Source organism: Artibeus jamaicensis, unplaced genomic scaffold (assembly GCF_021234435.1).
Source record: "Artibeus jamaicensis isolate MK-2021 breed Jamaican fruit bat unplaced genomic scaffold, CSHL_Jam_final scaffold_833, whole genome shotgun sequence".
NCBI classification, from domain to species: Eukaryota; Metazoa; Chordata; class Mammalia; order Chiroptera; family Phyllostomidae; genus Artibeus; species Artibeus jamaicensis.
This window is the reverse complement of record NW_026522056.1, coordinates 8193433-8215263: the sequence shown is the minus strand read 5'-3', so window position 1 is coordinate 8215263 and position 21831 is coordinate 8193433. Positions and strand designations below refer to the sequence as shown.

Here is a 21831-nt window from a genome sequence, read left to right as displayed (position 1 = left end):
TCTCTCTGCCACAGTTTTTCTCTTTAAAACAAAGGGCTTGAAACTCAGGATTCTAAGATTGTGGTTATCTCTGATTCTGTAAACAACCCCTCAGGCCTGGAGAATTTAACACTGCTGCTCCATGGTGGGGTTTCAGCAGGAAGGGGGCACAGATGGCTTTCTCTGGAACGGGCTCAGAAATGTGGTGTGTGATGTATGGTGTGAGTGAAGCGTGGTGCCCTTTAAATGCAGTTTCACCCTGGGAGCGCTCTGCCCTCCGCTGCGCTGTCTGGCTTTCATTCACATTCCAGCATCACTGTGGGCATGAGCAGCCCTAGCCAGCCATGCACTGGAACACACACGCACAGCCCAGCTCCGACACACAATCCGTGACTCACAGTGACAAGATCATTACAAACACGGGATGACTCGTGGGGATGTTTGCACACGCAGGCTCACACTCACCGTGACCCAAGGATGTGCCTGAGCCCACAGTGACAGGCACTCCCACAGGAACCCTGAAGGTTGAGCATCCCATGGGCGTCTGCAAATGATTTGCGTTCTTGGCTCCCTGGAAATGCCTGTTCTTTGTCTTTCTGCTCACTTTTCTGCTGAAGCCTTTCCTTCCCCTCCGTCTCCGACTGGGCTGGATTCAGTCTCTTAATCCCATGCTCCTCAGCCAGTTTCCTAGACTGAACCCTGCAACCTCCAAGGCCCTTCCACATCTGAGGCTCTTTGTTTCTAATAAACTGTAGCAGTGAGGAGTCCTTCTCCTGGGTGCTCGTCCCTTCCCTGACCTGAGCATTTCTCCCTGGCTTCCTCAGAGGGTATTGGCAGGAGCGTCTCCAGTTTCTGTGCCTTCACAGATGAGGGGAACTGAGGTTTGGTCACATGACAGGATATGCCAGGGGCCTCTGGAGTGTGGTCTTCAGCATCTCTGAGAACACACCTCGCCCTGGCTGCTGTGGCTCAGCGGACTGAGTGCCAGCCTGCAAACCAAAGGGCGGCCGGTTCAATTCCCAGCCAGGGCACATACCTGGGTTGCGGGCCACATTATCTGGGGCACTCGAGACTCAACCACACATTGGTGTTGGAGGCAGCCACACACTGAAGTTTCTGTCCCTCTCTCCCTCCCTCCCCTCCCCTCTTTCTAAAAATAAATAAATAAAATCTTTAAAACAAAAAACATACCTTCTCTACCCAGTAGCCCGGAGGGGGGGTGGAAGTGTTGGGGCATCTGGAGAACCCATCTCTGGGACCAGATGTTTTTAAAGGTGCAGAGAAAAAAAGGTGCACCTGCAAGCCTTGGCTTTTTCAGGGCGCCTACCCCAGAATGCGAACAAGTCAGGGTCTCGGGGAGACTGCAGAGGAAGGAGGGGGGCTCACTGAGCACCAGGGTCTGTATGTGGATGTCACTGACCTGCCTTCCCCTGTGGGTTGCCACTGGCCATGGTTCTAATGGGAAGGTAGGAGCAGAGCACTGATCCCTCCAAGATGAGAGGGAATGTAATAGATTCTGATGAAGAGCCCAGGGCTGGATGAGGATGCCCAAGCGTCTAAGTCATTTGTAGCGAGGTGGCCCTGGGGTGTCACTGGCCACTGTGAGGGCCCATCTCCTCAGCTGTCAGATGTGGTGTGGGGCTCTGGTGAAATGATAGATGTGACTGTGCTTTGACAAACTCCTCTGTCCAGGAGAGAGGATGGTGGTACCTTCTGCATGAATCATCCCTCTGTGCCCTGAGGGGTTCATACCTGTATAGGTGCTGCTTCAGTGGTGATGAGAACTGGGGGAACCTTCTGTACCCTGAAACATGGAAACTCTCAGCTCTTGGCTAGCTGCGTTTAGCTGAGAGATGAAATGCCCCTTTTGAACTTTGCAATTTTACGAATCTAGTAAATTTTGAGAGTGTTTTATCCTGCTACCTGGTGAGAACCTTATCTCTGACCATATTCTTTTCTTTCATCTGAAGTACTAGATTCCAGGGCGGGCGGGCGGGGGCACTATCTTGCTTTACCGGACTGAGTCTTTGTCTCAAGCCTGTGCCCTCGGAGTACCCTCTGCTCCCTTCCTCACTTCAGCATTGGAAAAGGCTTCTCAGAAAATTTGGAGAGATTTCCCATTAACTCTTTCCTCGTAACCGACTTGCCAATTTGGGGTTTAAGGTTACTTTGCCCTAAGAGCTAAGATTATCTTGTTATCTTGGAAATAGCTTGGCGGGCTCAGCAGGTCCCAGCCTGCTTCTACCCAGATTCCCAGTCCCCAAGGGGAGCAGCTGGAAGATGAAGATACAGGATTGCTCTGAACAGACCATGCCGGGCTTTCTCCAGAAGCAGATGGAAGTTGCTTTACAAATTCATATCCTCTGCATATAATCTTCCAGAGGATGTGTTGCAGAGACTAGAAAGACCACGCTATGCTTAACTGTGCCCTGGCGTGGTAGAGGACCGATCCAGTGTGTGTGGCAATCCACTGCAACACATGGCAAACTGTCCACAGCCACGCGTGTTGTGCGCACCTCTGCCCCGGGAAGATTTGATATTCGGAAACTGAACACAATGTTTATTTCACTCTCAGTTAAATAGTCAACTTGCATAGCACTTCCTAACTGCCAGACACAGCTCTAGGCATTTTTTTTCACAATATTAACTGGTTTATTTTTATAAAACCCTAATGAGGTAGGCAACTGTATCATCATTTACATCGATGAGCACCCCAGGAAAGAGCTTAAATTGTGTGCATGGTTCATGGGTGGTGGAACCCCACGCCACCTGCCTTGGAATATCAGCCCATGACTCCAGCTCTCGGCCTGAGGCTTGGTGGTCAGTTGTTCCCACAGCCTCAGAGTTCTCGCAGCTGCAGTGTTTGGCTATTGTCGGTGAGGAGAAAGAAGCACAGCCTAGGTGGAGCTCCGTCCCACACCTCCGTTCAGACCCCGGTCCATGATCTGAGGAGTCACCTTTGTCTTAGCCCAGATCTGTCCCTTCCCTGGCTCTGGGGGAGCAGCGTCAAGAGAGAACACAGCCGAGCGCCGCTCTCCCCCAACCGCCTCCCACCAGCTCCAGGGGAGGCCTGCCGAGCCATTGTTCTCCCGGCCCCAGCGCTTGGGCCTCTTTTGGCAAGAACCGTGGGGCTTCTGTTATTTACCCATTAACAATTAAGCTCTAGGTATTTAACATATAAACACAGAAAACATCAGCATAATTACAGCAAAGATTTCAAAAGCTTTTTGGCAAGGAAGAGCCTAGATATTTACTTAACAAAAGAATTCCTTACTTTAGTCTTTGGTAAAGAATTCACAATAAGATTTGACTAGCCAGCTTCTCCAGTAAATAAAAAAGAAACTCTTTTATTTGAAAAGAATATGGTTTGTGTTTCTAAAAAATGTGACACACACAACTTTTCAGGAGAACATTCACAACTTTCTCCTGAGGACTGTTCCCACATTACCGTCTAATATTTCTTACTTGTTAATACAGCCCCTCCCTGAGCAGAAGGACAATGCGGGGGTGTGTGTGAGGGGCACCTTAGGAGTCTGAAATTCTACTAATGCAGACCTTTCCCTTTGTTTTAAGCTTGTTTCTACACATGTTTCTTTTTCAACCCAAGAAGATTGTATGTTCGGAGTAATGGCTCCTTGTTAAGTATGTCTTCTGTGATTAGAGGGTCTTAAGCTAGTCTAGCAAGCCCAGAGCCCTTGGGAAGAGGAGATAGGAGAAGAAAACACTAGTGGGTTTATTAGAGGCAGGAGGGATATTCACCTGTCCACTCATTTATTTATTCTTTTAGTCATTTAGAGCAGTCTGTATACTTCTACCATTGCCAGACATTTGAGATGCAAAGATAAAAAAAATAGTGTGGTTAGAAAGACAGATAAATAGTTAAGCTACATAGTTAAGTAAGGTGGAAACTCAGGTTGGAGTATTCAGTTCTGCTTGGCCTTGGATTGATAGATGAATTAGACACGGGGACCATGTTGGGGAAAGTTTCACAGAGATGACAGCTGAGATTCAAAAGATGAGGAATAATAATAATAATAATAATAATAATAATAATTTAAAGCAACTTTAACACATGTTGTATTTGCTATATGCTCAGCATTATATTCAGCATTTTACATAATTCCTATAACCCTCACAAAAATGCTGTAAGGGAAGTAGCATCATTATCTTTATTTTATAGATAAGGAGACAGGCTCAGAAAAGTTAAGTAATTTTTCTAAGTCCCATAGCTGGAGAGCAGTAGAATGGGGTCAGAGCCTGGGCAATTTCGTCACAGCGCTCACGGTCAAGGGCTTTAACCACTAGTACATATTACTGCGTGCAGTGTAATTATTACTTGACTATGAAATACTTCAAATATTTAGGAAAAAAAACAAAGAATAACATGATGAGCTTCCATGAATCCATCATCTATCTCCACTGAATTCTAATTTTGTCTTGCTTGCTTTGTTTAAAAAAAAAAAAAAAAGAAATGACAGTTTCTTGTGTGTCGTACTTTGAACACGTTCCCCTCTTTTCCGTGAGACAGTAATGGTACTGAATTTGTGTTTATTTTTTCTAGCTGTGCTTTGATACTATTAAAGCGTTTATATATATCCATCAACAACACATAACGCTGTCCTTCATGTCGCAAACTTTATCTAGTGTCATTTTACAGCTTGCTCTTGCATTCCCCATTCTATATTTGAGATTTATCTAAGTTGATTTCACATAGTTCTAACTTCATTTATTTAAAATAGCATATTATGAAATATCATTTAAAATGTCATATAGTATTTCAATATGAATAATATACCATGTATTAATTCTCCAGCTTTAAAAAGTGTTTTGCTACTATACACGATGCTACAATGAACCTTCTTGGGTATGCCCTTTGTTGCGCTCCTATGAGAATTTTAGAAGAGGCATTGAGGGGGTGTAGGGGGGTGGTAGGCCCATTTTTAGCTTCATCTTGTGACATTCCACTCCAGGAGATGAGGCAGCTGTACCCCTACCTGAAGTAAGAGAGGGTCCTGTTAATCTGCATCTTCCCAGTATTTGCTTTGATCACACTTTGGACATCAAATGACCTTTTATTATTATTTTAATTGCATCCTCTGACGACTAGGGAAGTTGAACATCTTTCCAGTTTTTTTGTCTATCTTTTATTTACTTTTGTCCATTTAGACATTCATTCATTTGGCTTTTTCTGAATTGATTTTTAAAATTTTAAGAATTAATGGAGTAAAATTGACTTTTTGAGGAGGGGCTTTGGTAACTCTGAGTTTTAAGACCCGTGTAGATTAATGGAAACTCCACAGCAGTTGGAATACAGAACAGTTTCATTACCCTAAGAAACTACTGAACACTTTGTGAATCAATGTCTTAATAAATATGGATTGGGTTATCTATCTCTTTTTAGGCAAGCTTTGCTTTTTTGTGGCTTTCAAGGAATTAGTTCATTTTATTTAAGTTGTCAAATTTATTTGTGTAGAGTTATTCATCATATTCTCTTATGAGTCTTAGATATTGGTAATTTGTCCTGTCTCCCACCACCCTCCCTCATTTTTTATTTGTCTGGTTAGAGATTTACCACATTTATTGACTTTTTCAAAAAATCATCTTTTAGGTTCATCATTAATTATATCTACCATTATTTGAATTCCATTGGTTTCTTTTTTGTCTTTATTCTTTCCTTTCTTTTGATTGTTTTGAGTTTACTTTGCCTTTCCTTTTCTAGTTTCTTAAGGTGGGAGTTGAGACTTGAAATCTTCACTTCAAATATGAGCAAATAGTATGTATTTCCCTCTAAGCACTGCTTTGGCTGCATCCCACAAATTCTGATGTTTTGTGTTTTCATTTATGTCAAAGTATTTTCTAATTTCCTCTAGAGATTCTCTTTGGCTCATGGATTATTATATTATTTATTTTCCAAGTGTTTGGATGTTTTCAAGTTATCCTTCAGTTATCGATTGCTAGTTTAATTTCATTATGGTCAGAGAACATACTTTGCTTGATTTTAAGTCTATTAAATTTATTAAGGTTTGTTTTTATCACTCTGGCTATAATCTATCATAGTGAATGTTCAATGTTCTTTTGAGAAAAACGTATATTATGTTCTTGTTGGGTAGAGTGTTCTGTAAATGTCAATTTTATCCAGTTGGTAGATGGAATAGTTCAATTCTGCTGTATATTTGTGATTTTCTTTTTGTAAAGAATTTTTTATTGATGTTCAAATATAGTTTTCCCCATTTTCCAACCACCACTTCCTCCCCCTCAACCCTCCCCCACCTCCCCAGCCTCAATTCCATCCCCCTTTGGCTTTGTCCTTGTGTCCTTTATACATGTTCATTTATGACGCTTTTCCTTCTTTCTCACATAATTTCCATGTCCTCTCTCCTCTGGTTACTGTCAGATTGTTTTTATATATATTTGTGATTTTCTGTTGGCTTGTTCTATCAATTACTGAGAGAGGAGTCTTGAAGGCCCCAACTATAATTATGAATTTGTCTAATTCTTTCAATTCTTTCAGCATTTATTCATGTATTTTGAAGCCCTTTTGTTAGGTACACACACATGTAAAATGATGTCTTCTTGATACATTTACTCTTCTATTATTATGTATTAACCCTCTTTGTTCCTGAAAATTATCTTTGCTAGGCAGTCTTCTTACTTTTTAATCTCATATTAATAAGCCACTACAGCTCTCTTTTCATTAGTGTTTGCATGGCATATCATGTCTATTCTTTCACTTTTAACCTGCCTGTGTTAGTTATAAAGTTGAAGACAGCAAAGAGCTGGGTCTTGTTTGTTTGTTTGTTTTTAAATCTAATCTGACCATTCTTGTCTTTTAGGCCACTTTAATTTCATGTAAATATTGATATGTTTGAAATCAGATCTACATTTTTAGTATTTTGTATCTCATTTTATCTTATTTGTTGAGTTTTTAACTATATCTCTTTGTATACTTAAAAAATTCAGTGGTTGCTTGGGGATTATTATATACATATATTTAATATTTCACAGTCTACTTAAATTTATATTTTACCACTTCATATAGAATGTAGAAACCTTACCATAAATTAGGCCCCTTTGTTCTCTATCCTTCTTCTTATATGAATTGCATCTATATACACCAAAGTTCACCAAACTGTGTTTTAATTTTTGCTTTTAGCTGTCACACATATTCATAAAAACTTAAGAGGAGAACAATAGTCTACTATACCTAACCAGATTTTCACCATTTTTGTTTCTTTTTCTTCATTCCTGATATTTGAAGTTTCTGTTAGGTAATTATTCTCTTTCCAGCTGGAGCATTTTCTTTAGCATTTATTTTAGAATAAGTCTGCTGATGACAAATACTGTTATATTTTCATTATTTGAGAATGTCTTTATTTCACTCTAGTTCTTGAAGAATATTTTCACTGGATAGAGAATTCCTTTTTTTAAAAGTTGAGGTGAACTTCACATAATATATAATTTACCATTTTAATCATTTTAAAGTGTCCAATTCAGTGGCTTTTAGTACATTTATAATGTTGTGTAACCATCACCACTAACTCCAGAACATTTTCATTACCCCAAAAGGAAACTCTGTACCCATTAAGCAGTTACTCCCCATTACCTTCCCCCAAACCCCTGGAAACCACTAATCTGTTCTCTGTCTCTATAGAGTAGAACTTTGGACATTGATATAAGTACAATCATACAATATGTGACATTTTATGTTTGGCTTCTTTCACTTAACATGATGTTTTCAGGGTTTATTCACATCATAGACTGTGTCAGTACTTCATTCTTTCCTATGATTGAAAAATATTCTATTGTATGGATTGATCACATTTTGTTTATCCATTCATCAGTGGATGGACATTTAGGTTTTTCCTCACTTTTTGGCTATTCTGAATAACGATGCTATGAACATTCGTATACAAGTTTTTTTGTTTGAACACCTGTTTTCAGTGCTCTCCGGTATTTATGTAGGAGTGGAATTGCTAGGTCATATAATAATTCCATGTTTAACTTTGTAAGGGGCTACCAAAGTGATTTTCTGCAGTGGCTGGGCCATTTCATGTTCCCATCAGCAATGTATGAGGTTTTCACTTTTTCCACATCCTTCCAACACTGGTTATTTTCTGTTAATTCTATTTTATTTTAGCCATGGGTGTGAAGTGGTATCTTGTTGTTTTTAATTTGCATTCCCTACTGCTAATCATGTTGACCATTTTTTCAGTGTTTATTGGCTATTTATATAACTTCTTTGAAAAAATATCTGTTCGAATCATTTGCCAATTTTTGAATTGGGTCCTGTGTCTCTTTGTTGTTGAGTTGTAAGAGTTCTTTATATGTCTTAGATAGTAGATATATGGTATATAAATATTTTCTCTCATTCTGTTGGTTGTCTTCACTTTCTTGATAGTGTCTTTTGATGTACAAACTTTTTAATTTTGATAAAGTCCAATCTATATATTTTTAATTTTGTTGCTTGAGCCTTTGAGTCAAATCTAAGCCTCCATCACCTGATCTGGGATCACAGAGACTTGCCCTTAAATTTTATTCTGAGAGATTTATTGTTTTAGCTCTTATATTTAGGTCTTTGACTTACTTTGAGTTAATTTTTGCATTGTTGTGAGGTAAAGGCTCAGCTTCTCTTTCTTTTCTTTTTTTTTTTTTTGCATCTGGTTATCTAGTTATTGTGGTATTGTTTGTTGAAGACTATTCTTTTCCCCTTGTCTTGTCACTGTTGTCCAGAATGATTGAGTGTAGATACATGGGTTTATGTTTGGACTGTCAGTTCTATTTCTTTGATTTATATGTTTATCTTATGCCACTACTACACTGTGTGGATTCTTGTAGCTTTATAGTAAGTTTTGAAATTGGAAAGTATGAATGCTCCATTTTTGTTCCTCTTTTTCAAAACTGATTCAGATTTTAGGGGCCCCTTGTAATTCTATACGAATTCCAGGATCAGTTTGTTCATTGCTGCCAAAATACACAGTTGGTATTTTGATAGAGATTGCACTGAATCAGTTACAGGTATGCATTGAATTCTTGGTTCTCATTTTTTTCCTTTTAGCACCTTAGAAGTGTTGTTCTTCCTCCTTCTGGCCTCCATGCTTTCTGACGAGTCATTCAGGCCAGAGAGTAACACACAAAGAGGCTTTGTCCCACGCTCGGGAGACCACAGCTCCTCTGTGTCCCTCCGAGTTTTGGCACCTGCCAATATCACACCTCCACTTCATTATAGCGTGGGGGCTGGAGTGGGAGATTGTGGGGGGGGAAGGGAGAGAGAGAGAGTAAAATAAAACACAATATCGTCAACTCTTTCTGACTCAACTGGTCTCTTCCCCCTTTTTCAGGCTAGAAATAATAAGTTTCTCTTGGAACTCTTTCTATTCCCATCTTTTATGTACTTCTGGGTTTTGGGCTTTCTTCAGGCCAGATACACTGAAGGGGGAAAAATAGTAACCTCACCACTGGTTGGGAAGAACTTTGAATTCTGGTGTCTTTCTCTATCTGTTGAGTGCCATTTACTTCTCAGTGTCCTTGGATGGCTAGCTGCTGCCTGTAGTCTGTGTGAGTTTGGTAATTGCATTTAATGGGAGAGACAAGGCGGATCATGTTTACTTGGTCTTGCTGGAACTGGAATCTCTTAAATCAGTATTTAAGAAGTCCTTATAACATATGGATACTAATCTCTCCTGGCCCTCGTCTTTAAATTTTTAGAAGTTACATCTTAAACTGAAGTTTTACATATTATTATAGTCAAATATACCAATCTTTTCCTTTATGGATTAGACTTTTGTGTTTTATTTAAGTATTCTTCTTTAAAATACTGAATTCTTGAAGATATCCTCATATGTATGTTTTCCACTTATGTCTTCTAGAAGTTTTAAAGTTTTCATTTTTATATTTATGTCTTTTGAACACCTGGAATTTATGTTTTCTAGATGGTGTGAAATAGACATCTGATTTTTCCCCCAGATGAATATCCTAGTACCATTTACAAAATAATTCACTCTTTCCCTACTGATGTTTAGGGCCATTTCCTCTGTCATATATCAAATTATCAAAAATATGCAGTTTTCTGGACTCCTTATTCTATTTTATTGTCTGTTGTACATTCCTTCTCAGTTATCTTATTGAATTAACTATTCAAGATTTAGAAGAAGCTTTGACATCTGGTGGGGCAAGTTATCTCCCTGTCTTTCTCAAGACTGTCTTAGCTTTTCCTGACGTTTAATCTTTAATGTGAATTTTAGGATAAGCTTGTGAAGTTTAAAAAAAAAAAGCTGGTGGGGATTTGCATTGGAATTGCATTAAATTAATACATTAATTTTAGAATAATTGGTATTTTTACAAGCTTGAAACTTCCTGTCTATAAACATGATATAGCTACCCATTTATTGAAGTCATCTTCTAGGTTCTTTAATAATAACATTTAGTCATTTTCTTCAGAAAGCACATCCTTCATTAGGTTTATTCCTGGATACGGGATTATTTTTGTTTTGACTGTAAATATCATGGATTTTTTTCCCTATTAGATTTTCTTCCTGAGTTTTATTATTAGTTTTTATTTTAAAGATTTTATTTATTTTCGAGAAGGGGAGGGAGGAAGACAGGGAGGGAAACATCAGTGTGTGGTTGTCTCCCACATGTCCCTTACCGGGGACCTGGCCGGAAACTCAGGCATGTGCCCTAGACCTTCGACCCTTTGATTTGCAGGCCAGCACTCAATCCACTGAGCCACACCAGCTAGGGCTAGTTTCAATAGTTTATCAGTCATTTTTTTCTATATACTATCATATTATCTGCAAATAAGGGTAGTTATTCCTTTACCCCCGCCCCTCAATTCTTACACATTGTCTTTCTTTTCCTTCTTTTATTGTATTGGCTAAGACCAGTGGTAGTTGAGTAGAAGCAGTGATAATAGGCATCTTCATCTACTTCTTGACTTAATGGCAATGTTTTTAAGTTTCACTACAAAAATGATTTTGACTCTAAGTTTGGTACATGACTTCTGTCAAGTTAGGAACACTGACTTCTGTTTCCATACTTTTTAATTCATATGTTTGACTTTTCTTAACTCTTTTTTATAGGAAAATTAAAACACAGACAAAAATAGGCAGCCTAATATAACAACTCTTGTCTACCCATTACACAGCCTCAGTGACTGTTGGTTCATGGTCCGTCTTGTTTTATCTGTATTTCCGCTAAATTCTTCCCCTTCTGTGTTATCTGAAACAAATGCCAGACGTTGTTACGTCATGCTATCTGTAAATATTTCCGTGTGTATCCCTAAAAGATAATAATTCTTTTTTAAAGAGGAAAACAACCATAATATCATTATCAAACCAATTTAACAGTAATTCCTTCACCTTATTAATTGTACATCCATGTTCACACGTCCAATTTTATGAATACTGAATTTAACAAATAGCTTTCTGAACTCATCGTGTTGCTTAAGTGGGTTTGTCTTCTCTGATCTGTTTAAGCAGTGTACTTTAATTTTCTAATATTGAACCATTCCATCCTTCAATTATCGAGATCAACACAACTAGGTTATGCTTTATTTGATTTATTCATGTCCCTGAATTTAATTTGCTAGTGTTTTATTTAGAAACTCTGTATCTATGATAATAAAGGACATTGCTCATAATTTCTTTTTGTGCTCATTGGGTTTTGGTATCAACGTTAAGAATCTTATAAAGTGAGTTGGGTAGCTGAATTCATTAGCATACAATTCCCCAAGCTCCTATAACAAAAACCTACCCAAATACAGTTGCTTAAATAAGATAGAAATGTGTTTTTCATCCATAGTCTGGAAATGAATGGTCCAGGCTGGTGGCGCATATCCCCTTCATGTAGTCATTCGGAGACCCAGACTTTTCATTTTGTGTCTCTGCCAGCTCCTAAATCTTCATCTATGTGGCCAAAGGTGGCTCAGCTCTATGGCTGTGTTCCAGCCCATGGGGAGGGAAAATAGATAAAGTGGAGAACAAGCAATTACCTTTTTAAAAATATATTTTTTAATTTATTTTTAGACAGAGGGAAAGGGAGGGAGAAAAAGAGGGAGAGAAACATCAATGTTTGGTTGCCTCTCGCATGCCCCACATGGGGGAGCCTGGCCCACAACCCAGGCATGTGCCCCAACTAGGAATTGAACCAATGACCCTTTGGTTCAAAGGTCAGCACTCAATCCACTAAGTGCACCAGCCTGGGCACAAGCAATTACCTTTTAAATAAGTATTGTGTTTCCTAAAATTCGTATGTTGAAGTGTTAACCCCATTGCTTCAGAATGTGATCATGTTTGGAAACAGTATTATTGTAGATAAAGTTAGTTAAGATGAAGTGACACTGGAATAAAGTGGGCCCCTAATCCAGGGTGACTGGTATCCTCATAAAAAGGAGAAATTTGGACATCGACACCCCACAGAAAGAATACCAAAGCATGAAGACAGAGAACAGCCGAGGAACACTGCAGCTTGCCAGCAACTACCAGCAGCCAGGAGAGAGGGATGGCAGAGATTTCCCCTCATAACCCTCAGAAGGAACCAACCCCGATGACATCTTGGTATCAGACTCCTAGCCTCCAGGACTGTGCGAAAATAAATTTCTGTTGCTTAAGTCACCCTGTTTGTGGCACATTTACTGCAGCCCCAGGGAACTAATACAAATGCTGGAGAAGTAGCACACCATTTCTGCTCATAATTAAAGATGAGAATTTAGTCATACGACCACACCTAGTTGTAAGGGAGGTTGGGAAATGTAGCCTGTGGGTCCGCAACCCTGAGCCCTGCAAAACATCTCATTAGAAGGAGGACTTGGGAGGACGACTGCCACAGGAATTGAAAACATTTGTTTAAGAGAGTTTATTTGTGCCTTAAAGATTCAAGAAAATGAGTTTCTAAAATCATTTGCACCAGATACCTTTCAGGATAATAAACCTTTGATGTTCAACTCTCTGTTCTGTTTCTGGTTCACAGCAACATTAGTCCTGTTTTTGAGTCCAACTATGTGTATTGGCTTATCTTTTAAAATGTTTTTTATTCATCATGGCTTTGTGGTTGGAATAGAGAACTCAACACTTTTTTAAATTGAGATATAATTGACATGTAACATTATATTAGTTTTAGGTATACAACATAATGATTTGATAGTTGCATGTATTGCAAAATAATCACCACAATAAGTTTAGCTGACATCTATCACCATGTGTAGTTACAATTTTTTCCTTTTGATGAGAATTTTTAAGATTTACTCTCTTAGCAACTTTCGAATATATAATACAGTATCGTTAACTATAGTCACCAGAAAGTACATTACATTTCCAAGACTTATTTATCTGATAACTGGAAATTTGTACCTTTTACCCCCTTTACTTATTTCTTCCTGCCTCTGGCAATAACTAATCTGTTCTCTGAATCTATGAGTTCAGCTTTTTTAGACTCCATATATAAATAAGATCATACAGTATTTGTTTTTCTGTCTGGCTTATTTCACTTAGCATAATACCCTCAGCGTCCACCCATGTTGTGACAAATGGCAGCATTTCCTCCTTTTAATGGCTGAGTAATATTCCATCGACTATAGACAGCACAACTTCTATATCAATTTGTCCACTGATGGACACTTAGGTTACTTCCACATCTTGGCTCTTGTGAACAATGTTGCAATGAACATGGGGTGCAGCTATCTTTTCAAGATAGCAATTTTGTTCCCTTATAATACCCAGAAGTGGAATTACTGAATCAGATAGTGGTTCTATTTTTAATGTTTTGAGGAATGTGGTTCTATTTTTAATGTCTTCCTAGTGGCTGCTCCACTTCCACTACTCCATCTTGACCAGGAGTGCAGCAGGACCTGCTTAGGAAACTGTCACCGGTTCTGGCTGGAGACCAGGGAAATGGTAGTGGACAGGCTGGGTGCGGCTAATGGAGGAATGTACACACTCACAAACTCAGACTTCGTCCTCTAGATGATGGATGGATGATGAATGATTGCATGCGGGCATGCGGGTAAGTAAAATAACTGCGCATATGCGCGTTGGACATACTTCTCTCACTAAACTGGAGAGGTCAGGATGAAGAGCCATATGAAGCCAGAATGACCACCTGGGAAGAAATATCAATAATCTGGGTGAGACTTGCCAAGGGCCCACAAGGGAAGGTGATAGTGAGGCTGGTGAGATTGGGGACACCAACTTGGGAGATAGATAGAAAGTGTCAGATTGGGTGGATATCAAGGATGATGTTTAGTTCCTGGAAAACTGGTGGAAGGTGGTGCAACCTCCTAAGGTTGCACAAGAAATGCGAGGGAAGGAGCCGGTTTGTGGGAATTCATTTTATTTTGCAATTGTGCCAGTGGCTGGTTCTGCATGTTCTCTCCCAAAGTTCTGGTCCCATGACTCACCTGACAGAGGCACGTTTTTGAGTCCCTGCTTATGAGGCCTCAGACCTGGGGAGACAAGGATGGACAGGGCAGCAGCTGGGACAGGGGCCACCCAAAGGCTGCAGCTCTTTGGAGTGGGCATCCATCAGTGTAGGACATGCTATTCCTCAGGGTGTGTGGGTACCAGATTGGGTCTCTGAGAAAACTAGGGGGTGGAAAGCAGAGAGAGTTAAACCATGAGACATAAATAGATACCCGTAGAGAATGACAGACAGACCTATGAGCAAGGAATTCCAGTCTTCCGGTCGGTCAGATTTCAGTCCTTTACTCCCCGACTAGCATTTTGTGCTTCTAAATGACTTCTATTACCTGGGATCCAGCTTCCTACTGTAGATCTCCACCTCCCCCTACCCCCCCCCGGGGCAGATAATTAGAGAATTCAGTGGCTGAATACAAAGGAATCTTGGGGTCAGGAGCATAAACTCTATTTCTTACACCCAAGTTGATCAGGAGGTCAGCCATGTCTCTTGTTTCTGCTCCTTTCCCTCCTCCCACTCTCGATCTCTCCCTGAACTTCTAGTTTCCTCAGCTTCCCAGTTAGGGGGCTGGTGTTGCAGCCCTCCCCCCGCCCAGCCTGTCATCAGACTTGGTAGCAGCCTGAGCAGGTGGCAGAAGCCCCTCACCGGAGTCCGGGGTTCCTAGAGGAGTCAGCGCAGATCCTAGAAGTTTATTTTGTGAACAGCCTCGCACAGGAAGCTGCGAGTGGAGAACAAGCTGAAACATCACTCTCTCTCTCTCTCCACCTCACCCTGAGCTCTTAAGGAAACAGATGTGTCCCGCTGTCACGGTCTTGCTCACACTCTTTTTCTTATTGTGTATCTTAGGCAGAAACAGAATAATCGGATGTTAGGACCTGTGAAATCATAATCCAGCCCCTGCCTTTCATGCACAAGGCCCAGGGAGGTTAAATCACTTATTCAAGGTCAGACCAGGCACATTTCACTTGGCTCCCCCTCCCTGTCCCACCCTTGGCTCCCAAAGGGCTGTTAGTACTGTTGTGAGTAGAGATACTGATGACCTGTGTGAGGTGGGCTGAAAGCCCCCTGGGCCCTGTGCACAGGCAGCCTAGGCTCTGAGCTGGGGGTCCACACGTCTCTCTGTAGCCGTGAACACGGGACAGGCTGCTTGCCTTAGCGGGCCTCGGCCCTGCAGGCCCCTGCACCTGGGGTTGAAAGAATGAATAGGGACCTTGTTTGGTAGGAATTTCTTTCCTCTGCTGTTTGCTTTGGGTTTTTTCCCTCTCCATTCCTGGCTGCTAACCCAATATTTGGCTTTCTGTGAGCACTAAATATAATTCTTCATTTAACCCCCAGAATCATGGTTTCCTACCTGCTTCCCACGACCGGATCCGCAACGCGGTATGAAAACAGAACCCAGAGGGCATCAGGGCTGAGGGGGCAGCGGTTCCGGAGAGGGGAGGAGCAGGGGCGGGCGGCTGCGGGGAGGGAGAGAGCGAGCGAGCACTCACCCACGCTGGCTATCTCTCAGACAACTGGAGAAAGGGAGGGATGCGGGCAGGGAGCGACTCATTGACTCCTGACCCCGCTTTCTCGCATCCAGGGCCTGGATCCTCTCCTCCCAGCCCCGAAGGAGGCCTGGCCCGCAGCACAGCTGCACACGCCAGCATTCCAGGGTCAGGGAATAGTAAGGTCAATCTGGGGCACAGTGAAAACAAACAAAACCTACTCCCTAAGCTCGCTGGCCCTCGGTCCCCGCCCCTCCTCCTGCGGGCCGCCCCCTCCGCTCCGGCCCCGCGTGTAGGCCAGCGGCAGCTCTCTTGGACCGAGGGCCCGGTGCAGCCTGCACCTTCCGGCTCTCCTCGCCCGCGGCAGTCACCGCAGCAGCAGGCAGGGAGAGCTAACTCGAACCGAGCAGTGGAAAATTCCCCTCCGAGGCCTCCCGCGAGGCGCGATTCCAGCAGCTGCTATTGAACACCAGGGCTTGTTAGGCACCTGGCTTTCAGGTCCCCCACCGGCCAAGCTCCCCAGCCAGGGACCAGGCGGCCGGGCCGGGGAAGGAGAGCCAGGAGCCCCGCTCCCCAGCACGGGTCCGTGCTAGCGCCTGGGAAAACTTGCTCTGACACCAGACGCGGTTTCCAGATTTGGTGGCAGTACATTCCGTCTCCCTTTGGTTGAGCAGGAAAACCGGAGACGGTGCTTCCTACCACCTGATTTACAGCCTTGGCATATTTTTGACGCACAAATCACTCTGGAGAGGGAACTCAATTATGGCTGTGCAGAGGCGATGCAGGCAGGAGCGCTTCCTGCCAGGCGGGCAGGGCGCGCTCGGGTTGCCTCTGCAGCTAAGGACAGGTCGGGCCTGGAGGTGGTGGAGCCCCCTTTCTGGCTGAACCGCGGTCCACTCCTTCCCGCCCCCACCTCCTGCAACGCGGCCGATGCCCCAGTGGGTCGTGTCCGGGCCTGGGGTCCACATTGGATGGCAGGGGAGAGGCAAAAGGTTACGAAAGCCATGCTAACTTTCCTCTGCCCCTTTGTCCCCTTCCGGGCCTGCGCCCGCCGTATTTCTTCACGTCTGTCTGTGGAGCACTAGCCGGGCGCTGGGCACTGTGTTACGTAAGAGACAGGACCGCAAAAGCCTGAAACAAGGGCAGAATGTAATTAGTGCCATAAAACAGTTACAGATAAGGTGGGTGCTTGGGATTGAAGATCCCTCTTGGCAGGGGGCAGAGGAAGCTTCAAGGAAGGTAATAGTAATGATTGTTTCCCCCCACTACCCCCCGCAGGAGACAGACTCTCTCTAGAAGACCCCTGATGTGGGTCCCTGAAGTGGTCTCTGAGGATTTCCCAAAGGATCTCAGATCTAGAACTTTCCTCTCAGTTTTCTCTCCATATCCCTCCCCCAAGCAGAACCTGCCTAGAGCACTGTTTTATTTTTATTTTTTTAAGATTTTATTTATTTACTTTTAGAGGAGGGGAAGGGAAGGAGAAAGAGAGGAAGAGAAACACTGATGTGTGAGAGAAACACCCATCGGTTGCCTCTCTCACGCCCCAACCATGAACTTGGCTGCACAACCCAGGCATGTGCCCTGACCGGGAATTGAACTGGTAAACTTTTGCTTTTCAGGCTAGCACTCAAAGCACTCAACCCACTGAGCCAGACCAGCCAGGGGGTGGGCTCATTCTTTGCTCAGGGTGGTCTGCTCCCTGATACCTGGTTTCCCTGCCACCCCTCCCAGCCCCTACCCCATCCAGACCAGGAGGAGGTCCCCTCTGCCCACCATGCTGTGTCATTCCACTCCCACATCAACAGAGGGCTGATTGTGTCCCCAGCCACTGATGGGGTGCCTGGGACACAAAGATGAAGGAGAAAGAAGATCTGCTCCCCTTGAGGGTGTCACAGTCCATTAACATTTGGATGGCGCTTTCCAGGTTACAAAGCACTTAGACTCGCTGCACTTGGCTTTCCTCTCCTCAGGTCTGGGGGGGCGGGTATTGTAAAGACCCCCGTGGAGACAAGTGACACAAAGCTCAGCTTCTTAGTTGTTTCCCCACATTCCTGCCATCAGCTGGCGGGACTTGCTTTCAAGTCCCACTCTTGTCACGGCGATTCCCCCATAAAAGACCCTCGTCACTGGGTTGTTGTAAAGATCAAACGTGTAACACAGCATACATCTGGCATGTAGAAGGCCCACTATCAGGTTAGTTTTTCTTTTTTCTTTTTGGGTGTAGGAACCTGTTGTATGTTTATGTGAATCTCCCTGAGCATGGATTCCAGTGGAAACTCCGGCTTCCATCCTTCTCTCCTGGCCTTGGTTCCTTCTGAGGGTCAGGGAGGCTGGGATCAGGGGAAGGGGGAGGCGCGGAGGGTGCCGCCCACAAGGTGGGAGAGACATCTGGGGCTTTATTAACACAGGAACTGCATCCTTGGCTCATCCCAGTGGGCAGAGGCTGGGGCAAGTTGGTATCCTGTCCCGCCCGCCGGCGGAGGCAGCCTGTGGATTTGGTGACAGATGTCTCTGAGGAGATGAATGAAGCAATTGTGCACGGGGTGTAGACGAGATCCCAGACAGAAGAGATGTTTTCAGTGCCAATAACCCTGAGATGGAGGGTTTCACCGAGTCAACAAACAGAGTTACAGGCGCCGGCTTCCCTTTGATGGTCCTGTGAGCGCTTGTTCGCTTCCAACGCGGTTCTTGACACAGATGGACCATATCTAAAAGCTCTTATTCTCTCCCTCATTTTATCCACCCCTCCTACCAACTGGAAGGATTCCTAACTCAGATTCTTGGACACCTCAGGCAGCTAACGGAATCTTGGTGGGTGAGGTCCCAAACCGGAAAAATAGTTTTGACATAGCTCCGTAGATGCCCCTCTTGGCTCAGCACTGGTTTCAGAAACATCTGATGACCAGATTAAAAGAGGTCTTCGAGAAGTTTGGGGGGCGCTTTGAGGGGAGAAGGGCTCTCCTTGCTGGCTGATCAGAGGTCAAGAGGATAGCTAAGGGCTGGCTGAGTGTAGAGATAGATTTGCAAAATATTTGTTTGGTGAATATTGGATTTTTAAACATTTTTCTCTGGAAACTTGAGGTAAGGGTGGGCGGGTCACAGGGATGGAGGAGCCAGAGAAGTGTGGCCCTGGCTTATCATCAGTGAAGGGCAAGACAAGCAGTATGAGGCCCTCCCCAATGCGGTTGAGAACTGTATGTGAAAAGCATTTAGCATGAAGCAGTCCTGGTGAACAGGAGAAAAGCAGCCAGACTGGGGTGGGAGTTGGCAGGGCTGGGGGCAGAGAAGGTGAGATTTAGAAATTGGCGGGCAGAGGCAATGCTGGCCAGGAGATATCCGAGGGGAACACTGCCTTCTCTTCCAAAGATTTAGAAGCCTATTCCATTCTGCCTTAAGAAGGTATCCCAAGACCAAGTTTCCTGGCAGTCCCAGAGATTGCTCCGGGATTGCTGGGAGAATGGGTGAACTTGGCAGTGGAGAGGATGCTCTAGCCCTAAGGTTCTCTGGGCGGCACCTTGGTCTATATCAGCCAAGCCAGCGCCTTTCATCGACCCCACAGCCGGGGAGGCAATAAGATGGCTCTGAGGGGAGAGAGAGCAAGGTCGGAAACAGAAACTGTAATTAAGTCTTTTTTTACCCACCCTAACTCCCAGCAGGAATTTATTCTTGGTGCTCAGTGGGGGGGAAGAAGGAGCAGAATATGAGCAAAAAGGCTGCTTCTGACCTTGTGGCCTTTCTGGTGATTGGGAGGAGAGGTTTTTAGATTGAAGAAGAGATTTCTTTGAGCATCTTCTGAAAACAGTGAGTAAGGCCTCTAGTTTGACCCTTTCCAGATTCCACTGCCACTTTGGAGCAGAGAGAAGGCCAAAGCATTGAGCACTGGCATTCTCCAGCTAATCCAGTTGCTGGGTCTTCTCTCCTTGGGTCTTAGGTTGAATGTGGACAATATCCCGCTGGGATAACTAGAGTCAACCCACTCGTGTGGGCAGGGGCAGGTGTGGCCACGGTCAGCCAGGGACTTCTGTTTTCCAGATTGGTGGCCTGTGCTTTGGCTGAGGAGGTCTTGGACGCGGGCTCCATCAGCAGCTCCTCCTCCTCCTCTTCCCCTGGAGTCAGACGAGAGTGGGAACTCCAGGTGTGAGGATGCTGAGCGAGAAAGCAGAGGCAGAAGATTAGCTGTTTTGCCAGCTCTCCCTTCCCAGTCCTTCCTTCCTTCCAGGGGCTGTTGGGAAAAGTGGTCTCTTCCTCCTGCCTCATCCCTGTGTGTTCTCTGCTCCGCCAGCCCCACAGCCGGCTCCTCTTTCCCCCAGATTGGATCTGGGGCCAAGGAAGCACGGCCAAGTGTGCAACTTGGTCTGGTCTCCTGCGGAAAGGATTCCAACATCTCCCATTTGACAAAAGCCAAAGGCTACAAGAAATAGAACATGGGGTTCGACTTCTTGGAGCTGGGACTGAAAACACTTCACCTCAAGAAGAAAAACTACCAGCCACTCAGGGAGCAGCCTCCAAAATGAAGATTTAGGAACCTGTTCCTTTGCTCCAGCTGCTCCTTGGGGCAAAACTCTCTTCCACTTGCATTCTTATAAAAAAGAAATCTCCATTTCATTAGGGGTGTCTCCCCCATTTCATTCCTCCCTCCTGGAACTCACCCTTTCCCTCTCCTCCGCAGCACCTGCGGAGCCAGCTGGAGCCTGAAGTGTTTCCCACATGTGTATATGCAATTTCCTTTCCACAATTAATAGTTAGTCATCCTGACCATGGCCACACGTGTGACTTCACTGGCATCTCAGCTGGGGACGAGTGGGCTGGGGAGGGGAGGAGAGTTCTGGCAGAGCCCTAGCCCTTGACACTGGCCAGCCCTGCCCTCATACTGAGGGTGCCTGCATTCCTCACCCTCCACCTCTAACCACCCCTCAGTCCTGCTGTCTTGTTCTCTTTAATACATCTCTCTCTGTCGCCCCCCTCTCAATCCCTGCCACTGTCACCTTGGCGGAGGCCACCCAGATTCTTGCAATAGCCTCTGCCCACCGCCCTTGCTCCTTCGTGACATCCCCATGCTGAGACCAGAGTGATTTTTCTGAACTTGAGTGTGGCTACACCATCCCCTACTTGGAGTCCTCACAGTCTTTACAATGACATCCAAGGGTGCGGTGCGACCTTTCTGGAAACTGCTAGGATTTGGCCTTGGCTCAGAGAGCCTCATCGCTTGCCATTTGCAGTGGATTCCTGCTTTTTCAGAGTGTGCTCTCAGTCTCGTCTCCGGATCTCAGGCACACTGCTCCTTCCTAGTGTGTGTGGTGCACACACTCACTGGCACACATACTATCTGATGCCTGTGCATAGTTCAACTCCTTTCAAGGACTGCAATATGTAGGAAGGCTTTCCAGGTGTCCCCCACCCCAGCCACTACTATCCCACCTCCTACAAAACACGTTCACTCAATTTAGGTGTCTTTTGATCTCATCTGTGTTACTTTTTGTTGTTATTGCCTCCCTAGCACCCATTCTTTCTGTTTTTGGTAATATGGCAATTACCTTGTTTTTATCTAAGGAATTTACTTCTCTGTCTATGTGCTTTGTAGAAAATCAACTTCATCTCATGCTCTAAGTCTGGGAAAAATGGTTTCAGTACAAGCTAATGAGAACTATAGAAATTGGGTCAGGAGAGCAGACGTGACCAAATCAAGCCAATGAGTTTGGGGAGAATTTTGTCAGTAGTTTCCAGGTAAGAAGTTTCCTTGGTCTCTTCCCTGGATTGGGAGGGGGCAGTGCGAACCCCTGGAGTTCTGAAAGTTGGCATAAGAAGAAAGCTAATTCTGCAGAAGGCAGAGCCAAAAGACAGAAAGGAAGAAACTGGATGCCTAATGTTATTGTTGAGCAGCTGAATCAAACTCAACCTGAAGCCAGTCTCGGCCCTGGATTTCCAAAATTACAGGCACCTTTATCATTTCAGCCCA

The 21831-nt window shown here is 44.0% G+C and overlaps 1 long non-coding RNA gene across 2 annotated transcripts; it reads right to left on the bottom strand.

Moving 5' to 3' along the window:
- Positions 1 to 12986: 12986 nt before the first annotated feature.
- On the bottom strand, positions 12987 to 16056 carry LOC119065047 (uncharacterized). Of its 2 annotated transcripts, none has more exons than XR_008390603.1 (5): positions 15740 to 16056; positions 15429 to 15572; positions 15034 to 15229; positions 14372 to 14555; positions 12987 to 14073 (listed from the first exon to the last, which is right to left on the bottom strand). It is a non-coding gene; the product is annotated as an uncharacterized LOC119065047 (long non-coding RNA). The 2 variants fall into 2 exon arrangements; XR_008390604.1 differs by having other exon boundaries at positions 15879 to 16056.
- Positions 16057 to 21831: the final 5775 nt, after the last annotated feature.